Source organism: Felis catus, chromosome E2 (assembly GCF_018350175.1).
Source record: "Felis catus isolate Fca126 chromosome E2, F.catus_Fca126_mat1.0, whole genome shotgun sequence".
In the NCBI taxonomy this organism is placed as follows: domain Eukaryota; kingdom Metazoa; phylum Chordata; class Mammalia; order Carnivora; family Felidae; genus Felis; species Felis catus.
The window spans coordinates 14,357,110-14,371,686 of record NC_058382.1 but is presented as its reverse complement, the minus strand read 5'-3'; the positions used below and the strand labels follow the sequence as shown (position 1 = coordinate 14,371,686).

General features: G+C 45.8%; 1 protein-coding gene across 9 annotated transcripts in view; it reads right to left on the bottom strand.

Annotated features, from left to right (window-relative positions):
* Nucleotides 1–14,577, bottom strand: part of LOC101089975 (zinc finger protein 780B) — a 77,576-nt gene that overhangs the window by 45,680 nt on the left and 17,319 nt on the right. Inside the window, exon 2 of one of the 9 annotated variants that reach the window (XM_023245157.2) lies at nucleotides 12,758–12,871. The exons of the other annotated variants lie outside the window; for them this stretch is intronic. The gene's annotated coding sequence lies outside the window, so the exon portion shown is untranslated. The remainder of the gene's footprint in view (nucleotides 1–12,757; nucleotides 12,872–14,577) is intronic. 9 annotated transcript variants of the gene reach the window in all.

Below are 14,577 nucleotides of genomic sequence, written 5' to 3'. Positions count from 1 at the left end.
TTATAATATGTATAATTTATATAAAGAAAGAGCACACACAAGCAGGGGAGAAGGGCAGAGGGAGAGAGAGAAAGAATCTCAAGCAGGCTCCACACTCAGCACGGAGCCCCATGCGAGGCTCCATCCCACAGCCCTGGGATCATGACTGAGCCAAAATCAAGAGTCAGGCACTCAACCAACTGAGCCACCCAGTTGCCCTTGCTGGGGAACTATTTGGAGCAACAGAATCCTCATACAATGTTGGTGGAAATATCAATTCATTGTTACAACCACTTTGGAAAACTGTTTGGTATTGTCTGTGAAAGCTAAAATATGCCTTCCAAACAAGGCAGCACTTTTGGCTATATTCTCATAAGAATTTCATGTATAAATGTCCCAAAAGACATGTACAAACATATTTACCACAGCACTACTCTAATAGCCAAGTCTGGAAACAAGCCGAATGAACATGTACACTAGAAGGATTAAGTTGCCTTGTATTCACACAATGGAAGAATACGCAGATATGAGAATAAAAGAACTTCAACTACAGGAGTGCTGGATTAGCTCAGTCAGTAGAGCATGGGACTTTGATCTTGGGGTCATAAGTTCGAGCCCTGCCTTTGGTGTAGAGATTACTTAGAAATAAAAACCAAAAAAAATCTTTTAAAAACCCCCACAAAACCCTCAACGACACACAATAACATGTGAGTTTCAGAGTCACAATGTTGATCACTTCTCGGCCTTTTGGTTAAGATCAAGTGCAGAGTCATAATGTTGAACCACAGAAGTCAGGTGCAATGTGCATACTGCTTGACTCCATCTACACAGAGCTGGAATACAGTCATACTAACCTATAGTGTTAGAAATCTGGGTAGTGGAGGGGCTCCACGTGGTATGAAATACCACGTTTTCTTTATCCCTCCATCCAATGATGGATGCATAGACCATTTCCACTTCTTGGCTATTGTAAATGTTGTAATGCACATGAGAGTGCTGATAACTCTTCAAGATAGTGATTTAATTTTTTTTTTTTTGATGTATACCCAGAAGTGGAATTGCTGGATTGTGTAGTAGTTCTATTTTTAATTTTTTAAAGAATCTCCTTGGGACTCCTGGGTGGCTCAGTTGGTTAAGCATCCGACTTTGGCTCAGGTCATGATCTCACTGCTCACGAGTTCAAGCTCCGCATCAGGATCTGTACTCACAGCTCGGAGCCTGGGGCCTGGAGCTTCCTCAGATTCTGTCTCCGTCTGCTCCTCCCCGGCTCACTCTCTCTCATAAATATAAAATAAAACATTAAAAAAAAAAAAGAAATCTGGGTAGTGGTTACCTCTGGGATTAGTGGCTTCATTATGGCATAAAAGTGGATCCTGGGATATTGGCATTAGTCTGTTCTTAATCTCGGTTTTGATTTCATCAGAAAGTGCAAATTGTGAAAATATAAGTCTGTACACTTATGATTTGGACTTCTTTCCTTATGAATGTTATACTGCTTTATGGGGGAAGAAAAGACATCAGGTCAAGCAAGCAAGAGCCTGGAACTTTTATAAATCTCATCTGTGCTGGAAGCCGGCACAGAAATAACAAGACCACAAAGATAAGTGTTTGCCTGGGGACTGTAATGACCTCAGAACAAGAAAATGTCCAATGCATAAAAATATATGCAAATTAAATTTTTTTAATGTTTATTTATTTTTGAGACAAAGAGAGACAGCACGAATGGAGGAGGGGCAGAGAGAGAGAGGGAGACACAGAATCCAAAGCAGGCTCCAGGCTCTGAGCTGTCAGCACAGAGCCTGACGAGGGGTTTGAACCCATGAACTATGTGATCATGACCTGAGCTGAAACTGACTGAGCCACCCAGGTGCCCTAAGCATGAAGTCTTCTTGATTCTCCCTTTCTCTCTCTCTGTCCCGCTCCCCCACTTGTGCATGCTCATTCTCTCTCTCTCTCTCTCTCAAATAAAAATAACATAAAGACCTTCTCTGATGAACAAAATAAGAGAATTTACCACTAACAGATCTTTACTGGAAGGAAAGTTAAAGGAAGTTCTTCAAATAGAAGAAAAATGATATCAGATGGAAACTTAGATTTACACAAAAAATGTAAGCTGCAAATGGGAAAAATGTAGGTAAACGTAAAAGCAGTTTTTGTCATCATTAATTTCTTTAAAATATTATTTTTAAAATAAAAATTATGGGGCACCTGTGTGGCTCTGTTTGTTAAGAGTCTGACTTCGGCTCAGGTCATGATCTCACTGTTTGTGAGTTTGAGCCCCGTGTCGGGCTCTGTGCTGACAGCTCAGTTTCCGTGTCTCCCTCTCTCTCTACCGCTCCCCCACTCAAACTCTGTCTGTCTGTCTGTCTCTCTCCCTCAAAAATAAACATTAAAAAACATTTTTTTAAAAGAAAGAAAGGAAAGAAGGAAGGAGGAAGGAAGGAAGGAAAGAAGGAGGGAAGGAAGGAAAAGAAACCACAGGCTGGAAGGAAATATTCACATTATCTCTAACTTGTATCCAGAATATATAAACAACTCTTGAAATCTATAAGAATACAAACAACTCCGTTTTATTTTATTTAAAAAAAAATTTTTTTTTAATTTTTTTCAACGTTTTTTTTATTTATTTTTGGGACAGAGAGAGACAGAGCATGAACGGGGGAGGGGCAGAGAGAGAGGGAGACACAGAATCGGAAACAGGCTCCAGGCTCCGAGCCATCAGCCCAGAGCCTGACGCGGGGCTCGAACTCACGGACCGCGAGATCGTGACCTGGCTGAAGTCGGACGCTCAACCGACTGCGCCACCCAGGCGCCCCTAAAAAAATTTTTTTTAAGGTTTATTCATTTTTCAGAGACAGAGAGAGACAGAGCATGAACAGGGGAGGGGCAGAGAGAGAGGGAGACACAGAATCCAAAACAGGCTCCAGGCTCTGAGCTGTCAGCACAGAGCCCAACGCGGGGCTCGAACTCACAGACCGCGAGATCATGACCTGAGCCGAAGTCGGACGCTCAACCGACCGAGCCACCCAGGCGCCCCAAACAACTCCGTTTTAAAATGAGCAAAATATCAGTCACTTCCCAAAAATAAATGGTCAATGAACATTTGAATACATGTTCAATACCATCAGACATCAGGAAACATAAAACCACAGTAAGATATCACTATATAACTACTCAAATTGTTAAAATTGAAAGGAAGGAAATTGTTAAAATTGATCAGGAAGCACTGGACCTCTCCTGTACTGTGGGCAGGAGTGTGAAATGCTAACACCCACTTTGGGGGATAGCCCAGCAATTTCTTATGAAATATAATTACCATACGACTCAACAATTTCACTTCTATGCATTTATCCAAGAGAAATGAAAAAGTACGTCCATACAAAGACTTATACATGATGTTCATAGGAACTTTGTTCGTAATAGCCAAAAGTTGGAAACAACTCAGTGACTAGATAAATAAATTATGGTAGAGTCGCAGAATAGAACACTGTTCAGCAATGAACAATGATATGATTGAACAGAATTCTGCTCAAGAATGGACAACTGACACAATTACAATAAATCTCAAAAAAACATTTTGCTGAACAAATAAGCCAGGCACAAGAGAGCACGTATTGTATGATTCCACTTATATGAAATTCTAGAAGAGCCAAAATTAATCTATAGTGACAGAAAGCAGATCAATGTTTGCCTAGTTGCCTGTAGTTGGGAAAGAAGGTGCAATTGACTGCAAAGGAACATGACAGAACATTTCGGGATGGTGTAAATGTTTTATATCTTGACTGTAGTGTTGGTTACATGAATGTATACATTGGGCAAAATGCACTGACCTTATAATGGTCAATGCATTTATAATTGTGCTTTTTCCTGTCTGTGGATTATACTGCAATAAAATTGACTTAAACAGGGGAGCCTGGGTGGCTCAGTTGGCTAAGCGTCCAACTTCAGCTCAGGTCATGATCTTGCGGTTCGTGAGCTCGAGCCCCGCGTTGGGCTCTGTGCTGACAGTGTGGAGCCTGCAGCCTGCTTCAGATTCTGTATCTCCCTCTCTCTGCCTCTCCCCTGCTTGCGCTCTGTGTCTCTCTCTCTCAAAAATGAACATTAAAAAAATCTTTAATAAAATAAATGTAGAAGGAAAAAGCAATCGAAATATCTCTATTAGGCAAATAAACCACTAATAAGTGCTGCAGACAAGATCCACAGATGGATACTAATATTACTGGGCAAAAGTATGAGGAAACAATATTTGTATAGTCTCAAAGTATCTCCCTTAATACACTTATTAATTACAAAGGGAGGGGTGCCTGGGTGGCTCAGTCGGTTAAGCGTCCGACTTCAGCTCAGGTCATGATCTGGCAGTTCGTGAGTTCAAACCCCGCGTCGGGCTCTGTGCTGACAGCTCAGAGCCTGGAGCCTGTTTCAGAGTCTTGTCTCCCTCTCTCTCTCTGACCCTCCCCCGTTCATGCTCTGTCTCTCTCTGTCTCAAAAATAAATAAACGTTTAAAAAAATTAAAAAAAATACAAAGGGAAAAACAGTAACTTTATAGTGGAGAAGCAGAGCAGACAGCACTGTAACCAAGTGATCAAAGTCAGCATCACCAATAATAAGACACATGGACACCAGGAAGCCCCGGATACAATTCACTGAGAAGAACGCGAAATCATTCATATGGTATTCTTGGCAAAAATGCATAATTCAGTTCAACCTAAAAGATAGCAGACAGTCCCCAACTTTCGGGACATTCTACAAAGCAGCTGTACTCTTCAAAAGTGTCAAAGTCATGAAAGGCAAGGAGATACAGAGGAACTGTCATAGACTATAGGGAGCCCAGGAGACAGGACAACTAACTGCAGTGTGGAATCCTGGGTTCAATCCCGGAACAGAAAAAGGCATCAGTGGAAAGACTGTTGAAATTCAAATCAGGTTGGTAGTTTAGTTAACAGTATACTTTGTTAATGATAATATAATAATAATAACAGTGCTAATCTCCTGGGGTTTTTTGTTTGTTTTGTTTTTTAAGTTTATTTATTTATTTGGGGGGGAGGGGCAAAGAGAGAGGGACAAAAGAGAGGATCTCAAGCAGGTTCTGTGCTGCTAGCACAGAGCCCGACATGGGGCTTGAACTCACAAGCCATGAGACTACGGCCTGAGCTGAAATCAAGAGTCAGATGTTCAACCAACTGAGCCACCCAGGAGCAACTAATCTCCTGGTTTTGATCATTGTACTATAGTGTTAATATCAGCGGGAGCAAGGGGAGGAGACAAATGGGAACTCTCTGTATTATCTGCAACTTTCCTCCAAATCTAAAATTATCTAGCATTGCAGTACCCACCTCACTGTCTCTGGGTCCACCAGATGCACGTCATGAGGACACTACGGAGAGGGCCACATGCTGAAGAACAGACCTCCCGCCAACTGCCAGCACTGTCTTCCACATGTGTGAAGGGGATCCCCCAGCCTCAATCATGCCGTCTGATGACTGCAGCCTGGAAAATGTCTTCACTGCCAGGGCTTTGAGCCAGAACCGTCCAGCAAAGCCTCCCCACTACCTGACCCACAGAAAGTGTGTGTGATAATAATAATCGTTGATGGCTTTGAGTGTCTTTTTAAGAGAAAATGTTGCTGTTGTGCACAGTGGCCACCAGATGGCGCCTGGATTCCAAGGATGGAAACAAAGCTGCGGCCAACATTATAAATAGGTCAATTCCCCTGAGTTAGTTTATAAATGTACCACAACCCTAATAAAAATGTCATCAGGGCTTTTTCCTAGACCCAAACAACTTGATTATGAGGTTTATTTGGGAGTACAACAGGCAAAGAAGGAGAAGGAGGAGGAGGAGGAGAAAACAAAGGAGTAGCTCTACCAGACATTAAAACCCATGTAAAACAATGTGGTATTGGTGTGCGAATAAGCATACAGATCAAGGAAAAATTTATAAAATCCAGAAATAGAACCAATTGTTCACGTACATTTGTATGATAATATAACCTTTTTTTAATTTAGGAAAGGACTTTGGGCACATATCTAACTTACTAGTGTTGGAACAAATAGACAACCCAGGGGAAAGCTGGAATCACTCCTCACAATGGAAACCACCTTACATTCGAAGTGTATCAAAGTTATAAGCAAAAAACTACAACCCTCCCATAATACAAGGAAACACTGCTGAGTCTCCTAATGACCTGGGAACCGGATACATGTTCCAAACTATGCCTAGACTTTCCAAAAATTCATCAAAAGAAGCAATATAAAAGAGAATATTGATGGGGTGGCTGGGTGGCTCAGTCGATTAAGCGTCCAACTCTTGATTTTGGTTCAGGTCATGATCTCGCAGTCCGTGAGTTCGAGCCCTGCATCTGGCTCTGTGCTGACAGCATGGAGCCTGCTTGAGATTCTCTTTCTCCCTCTCTCTGCCCCTCTCCTGCTTGTGCTCTCTCTCTCTCTGAAAATACATTATTTATATATGTATAAATACACACACACACATACACCCAGTATTTAAAAAAAAAAAAAAAAAGCACAGTGCCCAATGTTGGGCTCGAACCCATGACCTGAGCCGAAATCAAGTCAGAACCTTAACCAACTGAGCCACCCAGGTACCCCTAATCAGGCCTTTTAAATACCTTCCATCGGGGCGCCTGGGTGGCTCAGTTGGTTAAGTGTCTGACTCTGGCTCAGATCATGATCTTGTGGTCTGTGAGTTCGAGCCCTGCACCTGGCTCTGTGCTGACAGCTCAGAGCCTGGAGCCTGCTTCCGATTCTGTGTCTCCCTCTCTCTCTCTCTCTCTCTCTCTCTCTCTCTCTGACCCTCCCCTGTTCATGCTCTGTCTCTCTCTGTCTCAATACCTACAGCTAATTTATTTGTGAAGCTAAATATCTTCCAAATAGCATACTACTTTTGGTGTTATGATAACTTCCAACTTTACACTTAAAGCATAAAGCCACGTTTTTAGAGGAATCCATGGTATTCCAGTATTTATGAAGTCTGTCTCTCTCTGTCTCAAAAATAAATAAACGTTAAAAAAAATTTTAAATACCTTCTGTCGCTTCTTCACCTCACTCCCACTGCTCTGGTTTGGACATTCTTCACATTTAAGCTGTATTATGGCAGTGAGCTCTGGACCCATAAGAGTCCAGTGAGGAGACAGAAACTACACCAGCTACTTTAACAGAGAGACTCTAGGGTTCCCAGGTGGCTCAGTGAGTTGAGTGCCCAACTCCTGATTCTGGCTCAAGTCATGATCTCACCAATCGTGGGTTCGAGCCCTGAGTCAGGCTCTGTGCTGCCTGCTTGGGATTCTCTCTCTCTCTCTCTCTCTCTCTCTCTCTCTCTCTCTCTCTCCCTCTATCCCTCCCCCAGATTAAAACACAGACTGCTGGCCCTGAGTAGGGGTCTCCGACGGGCCTGGGGCGGGGCCTGAAACTCTGCGTGTCCAACAAGCTCCCAGGTGATGCTGACCCCTGTTGGGAGGGGGGACCTCACTCTGAGAACCGCGGCCCGGTATACCATATACCATAGCTAGCCCCGCTAGAGCTGGGGGGCACAGAGACCCAGAAGAGAGGGCACCAGCCGCCTGGTGCTGATGTTTGTGATAAAACTGAGTTTCCACATGCTAGCACACTACATACTGGATTCGGGTGCTCCTGCCATGGCCGCTGCCACAGGGAAAAAGCATTGCTGGGGGAACTCACACCAGAGCAGCAGGCAAGTTCCTTCTGCGTGGGGTGTCCAGCCCTCCCGGGAAGAGGTTCCTGGGAGGCAGGACTTCCAGCGCTAATGCTGGGAAAGTCCTGGGCAAACTGGAACGAGTTGATCACCCGACTTGTGCAGTCTAGCAAGCCCTACTGCCAGGATCTCACAGAGAACCATCTGGCAAAGCAGAAACGTGGTTTCCCAGCTCAGCATCACAGTGCGGAGCAGAGGAGGGTGGGTTTGGAGCCCAGAGAGAGTAACTTCATCATTGATCCTGACTCATCATGGTCTCCCTGGTTCTCTTCCGTCCATCCTGGGGGGTGCCATCAAGAGCACGTTACACACAGGGAAAACCAATCGTTTCAGACTCTTGCCAGAAGCTTTGCAATAGGTTCCGGTGCCTTTGTGATTTATAGCAAGAAACAGATATTGGATATTTGTCCCCTTTCCAGACAGAGTCCCTAAAACCCTTGGATTTCCTAGGTGGTAAGAGTGATAAAGAGAAAGGAGCATCTTTTGTTTTTCATAACAAGCCTGTTTCAACCACATCTGGGTTTAGGCTAATGGGGTGACTTCTAGAAAGCCCCTAGGATGAGAGCTGTTTGTCAGAGAACCACCTTGGAGAACTCTGACCTCTGGGAAGGGAAGAGAGACTGGAGGTTGAGTTAATCCCCAAAGGCCAATGACAAGCAATCATGCCTAGGTAGTGAGCCTCACTCAGACCTTCTAAGGGCTTCCGGGCTGAGGGTGCATGCCCGGAGAGGGCACCAAGGCTCTGAATCACTCTCCCTAACCCTATGCATCCCTTCCATTGGCCTGTCCCTTTATAGTAAGCCAGTAACCCAGGAAGAAAACTGCTTTCCTGAGTTCCATGAACTGTTCTAGTAAATTATGGACCCAAAGGAGGGGGTCATGGGAACCCCAATCTGTGGCCAAGTCAGACAGAAGTTGCAGGTAACCTGGGAACCCACTACTTGCAGGGGAGGGGCCGGTCTTGTGGGATGGAGCCCTTCACCTGCGGGACCCCACACTAACTCCAGATAGACAGCGTCAGAATGGAAGTGGAGAACTGAATTGAATTGTAAGATATCCAGTCAGTGTCCCCAGGGAACTGGAGAACTTTGTGCTGTGGGAAAATCCCCCAGTATTGTTTAAATGTTTCTTTATTTTTGAGAGAGAGACAGACAGAGCATGAGTTGAGGAGGGGAAGAGAGAGAGGGAGACAGAATCCGAAGCAGACTCCAGGCTCTGAGCTGACGGCACAGAGCCCGATGTGGGGCTCGAACCTATGAAGTGTGAGATGATGACGTGAGCTGAAATTGGACACTCAGCTCAACCGACTGAGCCACCCAGGCGCCCCCAGTGACCAGTATTGAGAGTAGGGTCATGAGTAGACAAAGTCACAGAATTTATCCTTTTTGCTGCCTACCAGCCAATTTCGTGCAGCATGAACAGTTCGTGAAAGTTACTTTCTGTTACAGTCTAGCCTCATCCCCTTTCCTGAACTTTATATCCCAGAGATATATGAATCTTCAAGATTCCTAAAGCGAATCACATTCTCAAGGCGCGATGCTTGACTATGCTATTCCCCCATCTGAGTGAAAAGGACATAAACCCTGATGTTTTGGAGGAAAACGTCGGATCAGAACATGTGCTTCCCCCTTTTAAAAATGGGGGTTAGTTTTCAATCGATGAAGTCTTAGCTGGATTTGAAGGCCAAAGAAAATCTCAAAGCAAATGTATTTTTGAATTCCACAGTATTTACTGTTCTCAAGCTTCTAACACCCGAGGAGAAAAAAGATAAGACTGCCCGTGCTAATGAAACTTGCTAGTTTTTCTTTCCTGTTAAAGATATTTATACCTGAATTCTTTCTAAGGCCTGAAACATTTTTAGATGAATTCCATCCAGGAAAAGCAATGTTGGTTTGAAAATTAGAGATGGTTTATAAAATCATATCTGATGATTTAAAAGATTCAACAGTAGTTTGCTAAGCCCGGTTTTTTGTTGTTGTTTTGGGGTAATCTCCGTACCTGGTGTGGGGTGTGAACCCACGACAACCCAGAGATCGAGTCTCACACTGCCAACTGAGCCAGCCAGGTGTCCCTCCTAAGCTTGTTTTTAAACTCAAAGGCTATTAATTAAGCTCCTGGTGTGGTTTGTGGTTAAGAGTGATTTTGCTTTTTTTCTCTCTACTGTGCTTTTTTTTTTTTTTTTAATGTTTATCTTTGATAGGGAGTGTGAGTGGGAGGGCAGTGAGAGAGAGAGACAGAGGGTCCAAAGCGGGGCTCGAACTTACAAACCATGAGGTCATGACCTGAGCTGAAGTCGGACGCCTAATGGACTGAGCCACCCAGGCGCCCGCGGTAGCACTTTGGAGAAGACTGAGCTCCAAGGCAGCGTCGGATGATTGTTATTTTAACCTTGAGCAAGTCTGTGGTTACCTGAGTCTCAGCTGACTCACGGACAGAAGGCGGAGGGCAGTGGGCGCTCTGGAGTCAGACTGTTCTGCTGGGCAGCTGCCCAATCTGTGGCCTCCTGTGAGTGACTGAACTGCCAGGGGTCTGCCTGCTCTTCCCACAGAACAGGGACGGTAAAGAGGGTTCCTACGTCATCCGTCCCAGTGAGGATTAAGTGAGGCGATGTGCGTTAGGTCCGGAGCACAGGGCTTGAGGCTTCAGACAGAATTTAAATGGTCACTGTTGGAGCTATCTTCTTTATTTTTAAAAATGTTTATTTGTTTTTGAGAGAGAGACGGAGCGTGAGCAGGGGAGGGGCAGAGAGAGAGAGAGGGAGACACAGAGACAGGATCGAAGCAGGCTCCAGGCTCTGAGCTGTCAGCACAGAGCCCGACGCGGGGCTGGAACTCAGGAACCGCGAGATCATGACCTGAGCTGAAGTCGGACGCTTAACTGACTGAGCCACCCAGGCGCCCCTTACTTCGTAGTTGGAAGAACTAACAGCAGTGATGTGTTCAGTGATTAACCGTGATCTGGCATACAGCAAGTGCTTGCTTACTGAATCCCACACTTCAGACTCCTTGTGTCTCCGTAAACTGTTCTGGGGCAGCTCCGTCTCCACCGGAATGCACCCCCTCTGACCAGCTAGCTCTGCTACCTCTTGTGCATCCCTCAGGAACAAATGTTCTCCAAAAGAAGGACCCAGGGAAGAGCTAGTCAGGGGCACCTGGGTAGCTCAGTCGGTTAAGCACCCGACTCTCGATTTCAGCTCAGGTCCTGACCTCATGGTCCCTGAGTTCGGGCCCTGCATCGGGCTCTGTGCTGATGGTGCAGAACCTGCTTGGGATTCTGTCCCTCTCTCTGTCCCTCTCCTGCTTGCTCATGCTCTCTCTCAAAATACACACACACACACACACACACACACACAGAATCATTCAGCCACACCACACTATCTCTCTTGACTCCTGCTGTGCTGTTTGAAAAACCAGAGTAACTTTCCCGGACCCTGGGGTCACACCACATAGGAAAGCGCTGATGAAGTGGGGTCAAGTGCTGGCCTCGGGTTTCATAATAGCAACTGCCGCTCGAAGGAGTAGTAATGCCAAGTCGCCCCTCTAGGTTTCGGGTCAACAGCCCAGGCCCTGCTGATTTGCAGTGCTTCCCACATTCCTTTCTCCAAGCATGCAGCTGCAAAGCTGTGTGACCGTGGGGCCCAGCCGTACCTCAGCTGCTGCATTTGGGGGTGATCTAGAACCCTCAGAGACCTAGCAGTAGCAGAGACCACAGTGCCTTTGCTATAAAAGGAGAAGCTTGCGGTCAGACCCGTGCCAGCACCATCCTGGCGAGGACTGAGACTAAGGAAGAAGGAGCAGTTCTTGGGTGACAGGAGGGTCACCAACCCTGGTGACCACAGCTGACAGATGTCACCTTGCCACAAGGCCAGTGTACGAGTTTTCTGGGGGTGCCGTTACAAAGTGCCACAGGCTGGGAGTCTCACACAACAGAAATGTGTTGTCTCCAAGGTCTGGAGGCTGCAAGTCCAAAGTCAAGGTGTCAGGAGGGTTGGTTCCTTCTGAGGGCTGGGAGGGAAGGATCTGTTCCAGAATCTTCTACCTGCCTCTTCGCATCCTCTTCCCTCTGTGTGTGCCTGTGTCCAAATCTCCTGCTTTTCTTCCTTTTTTTAATGTTTATTTATATTTGAGAGAGAGAGCGCGTGCAGGGGAGGGGCAAAGAGAGAGGGGGAATAGAGGATCCGAAGTGGGCCCTGTGCCGACAGCAGACAGCCCGATGCGGGGCTGGAACCCGCGAACTATGAGATCATGACCTGAGCCGAAGTCGGATGCTCGACCGACTGAGCCACCCAGGCGCCCCCAAATCTCCTCTTCTTCTAAGGACACCAGCCATACTGGGTTAGGGCACCACCCTAATGACCTCATTCTAAGTTGATACCTCTGTAAAGACCTATCTGTCCCATGCTTAGGTTAGGACTTGAACACATAATGGGAGGGGGGGGCTACAATTCATCCATCACAGCCAGTTTGGCCATTCACAGTCACTAGAGACGTCAGTCACGCCGTCATGGAGAGCTCTGGGTCTCCATCCCACAACTCGCTGTCATGGAGTGTGCCTCACGGAAACAGGACTTGTCCCAGCACTGTCTGGTATATAAGCACTGATTAGCAGACTGACAATAAAATAGCCACACAACCCACTCCGTAAGATCAGTGAGGCCCAGGTTCCTCCATGTTAGGCACCTTGTATGAAAGCTTCACTGGAAACAGATGAAACCATTCACTAGCCGTGGGTCAGCCCATCTCATCAGGATCAGGTGGCAGCAACTCGCATGGCGGCCGGGGGGGTGGGGGGAGGTGCGGGGTCTGAAAACTCTAGGGCTAGGGTGCCATTGCCAAGAGCAGAGGCTCCTTGGTTCGTGGGACTGGAGCCTATGGTGTATCTACCCAACCCACATCTTGGCTATCACCCATTTTACCGAAGTGAAAGCAGTTCTGACATCTGTTATGCGAATTCAAACACTCTGTGTTGCCTAGAGAGGCAGATCACTAAATCCCTGTCATAGCCACCTCTGGAGTGCGATTAGGGTCTTTCAAATGACAACTCACCCACCTGCAGTGTGTAGATCCAAACAGAATATCCACATATCCGTCACTGTGTCCCAAGTATCATTTTTTTTTCAATTTCAGATTTTTAGTAACTCTCTTAGAAAGAATCTTCTTTCTTCTAAAATAAAAAATACATAGGGGCACCTGGGTAGCTCAGTCAGTTAAGCATCTGACTCTTGATTTCGGCTCAGGTCATGATCTCACGGTTCATGAGTTCAAACCCGGCATCTGGCTGTGTGCTGATAGCATGGAGCCTGCTTGGGATTCTCTCTCCCTCTCTCTCTATCCTTCCCATGTTCATGCTCTCTCTCTCTCTCTCAAAATAAATAAATACTCTTGAAAAAAGAGAACAAAACAGGAGTGTCTGGGTGGCTCAGTCGGTTAAGCATCCAACTTCAGCTCAGGTCATGATCTCACAGTTCCTGAGTTCAAGCCCCATGTCGGGCTCTGTGCTGACAGCTCAGAGCCTGGAGCCTGCTTCAGATTCTGTGTCTTCCTCTCTCTGCCTCACCCCTGCTCACACTCTGTCTATCTCTCTCTCAAAAATGAATAAACGTTAAAAAAAAGACTAGATATATTCTTTTAAAAATAATATAAATAAATAAATAACACTAAAAATAAAAATAAAATTGGGGGCACCTGGGTGGCGCGGTCGGTTAGGCGTCCGACTTCAGCCAGGTCACGATCTCGCGGTCTGTGAGTTCGAGCCCCGCGTCGGGCTCTGGGCTGATGGCTCAGAGCCTGGAGCCTGTTTCCGATTCTGTGTCTCCCTCTCTCTCTGCCCTTCCCCCGTTCATGCTCTGTCTCTCTCTGTCCCAAAAGTGAATAAACGTTGAAAATAAATAAATAAATAAATAAATAAATAAATAAATAAAAATAAAAATAAAATCACCTTTTTTGCACCAAAAGACATCTCAAGAACTCTTTCTTGACCAAACGCCCACTACTCCAAAACCTCATCACAGGCACCCCTAATATTTCATTTTATTCCACATTTCGTTTATCCATTCATCAACTGATGAACATGGGGGTTATTTCCACTCTTTGACTACTACAGGTAACACCGCTGTGAACATTCATGGACAGGTTTTTGTGTGAACATCTGTTCAATTCTCTTGGACACTATTTCCCAATGGAATCAGGAGACCATTTGATCTTGGACTTCCAGCCTCCAGAACTCTAAGAACATAAACGTCTGTTGTTTAGCTCCCCAGTCTGTGGTCTTTCTGTTATGGAAATGGCAACGGAAAACTAATACAAGCTTTGGGGCACGTGGGTGGCTTGGTTGGTTGGGCGTCTGACTTCGGCTCAGGTCATATCTCATGGTCGTGAGTTCAAGCCTCACATCAGGCTCCAATGCTGATAGCTTGAAGCCTGGAGCCTGCTTCAGATTCTGTGTGTCCCTCTCTCTTTGACCCTTTCCTGCACACGCGCCCTCTCTCTCTCTCTCTCTCTCAAAAATAAATAAACATTAAAAAAATTAAAACAAAAAACTAATACAAGCCTCTTCTCTCACCCATCCTCAGTGCTGAAGGACAGCGATGTAGTTCAAGGGCAGCACTAAGGATGGGAGAGAGAAGAAGCAAATTTGGTGGGGGGTATGGGGGGACACAGCTCAATCCATAACAAGGTGATAAGACAGGAGATGAGTAGAGACCAGAAACAGATCACAAGAGCCTTGGGAGACATGTTTGGGGACATTCTTCCTCACCCACCCACCTCCAGAGGTCCCCAGGGATTTGGCTTCACGGAGAGTCCCCTTTCTGTCCTTTACCTTCCAGATAGGACTAAGCAGCCTTTTCAAAGTTGTCCAGGTAAGAATAG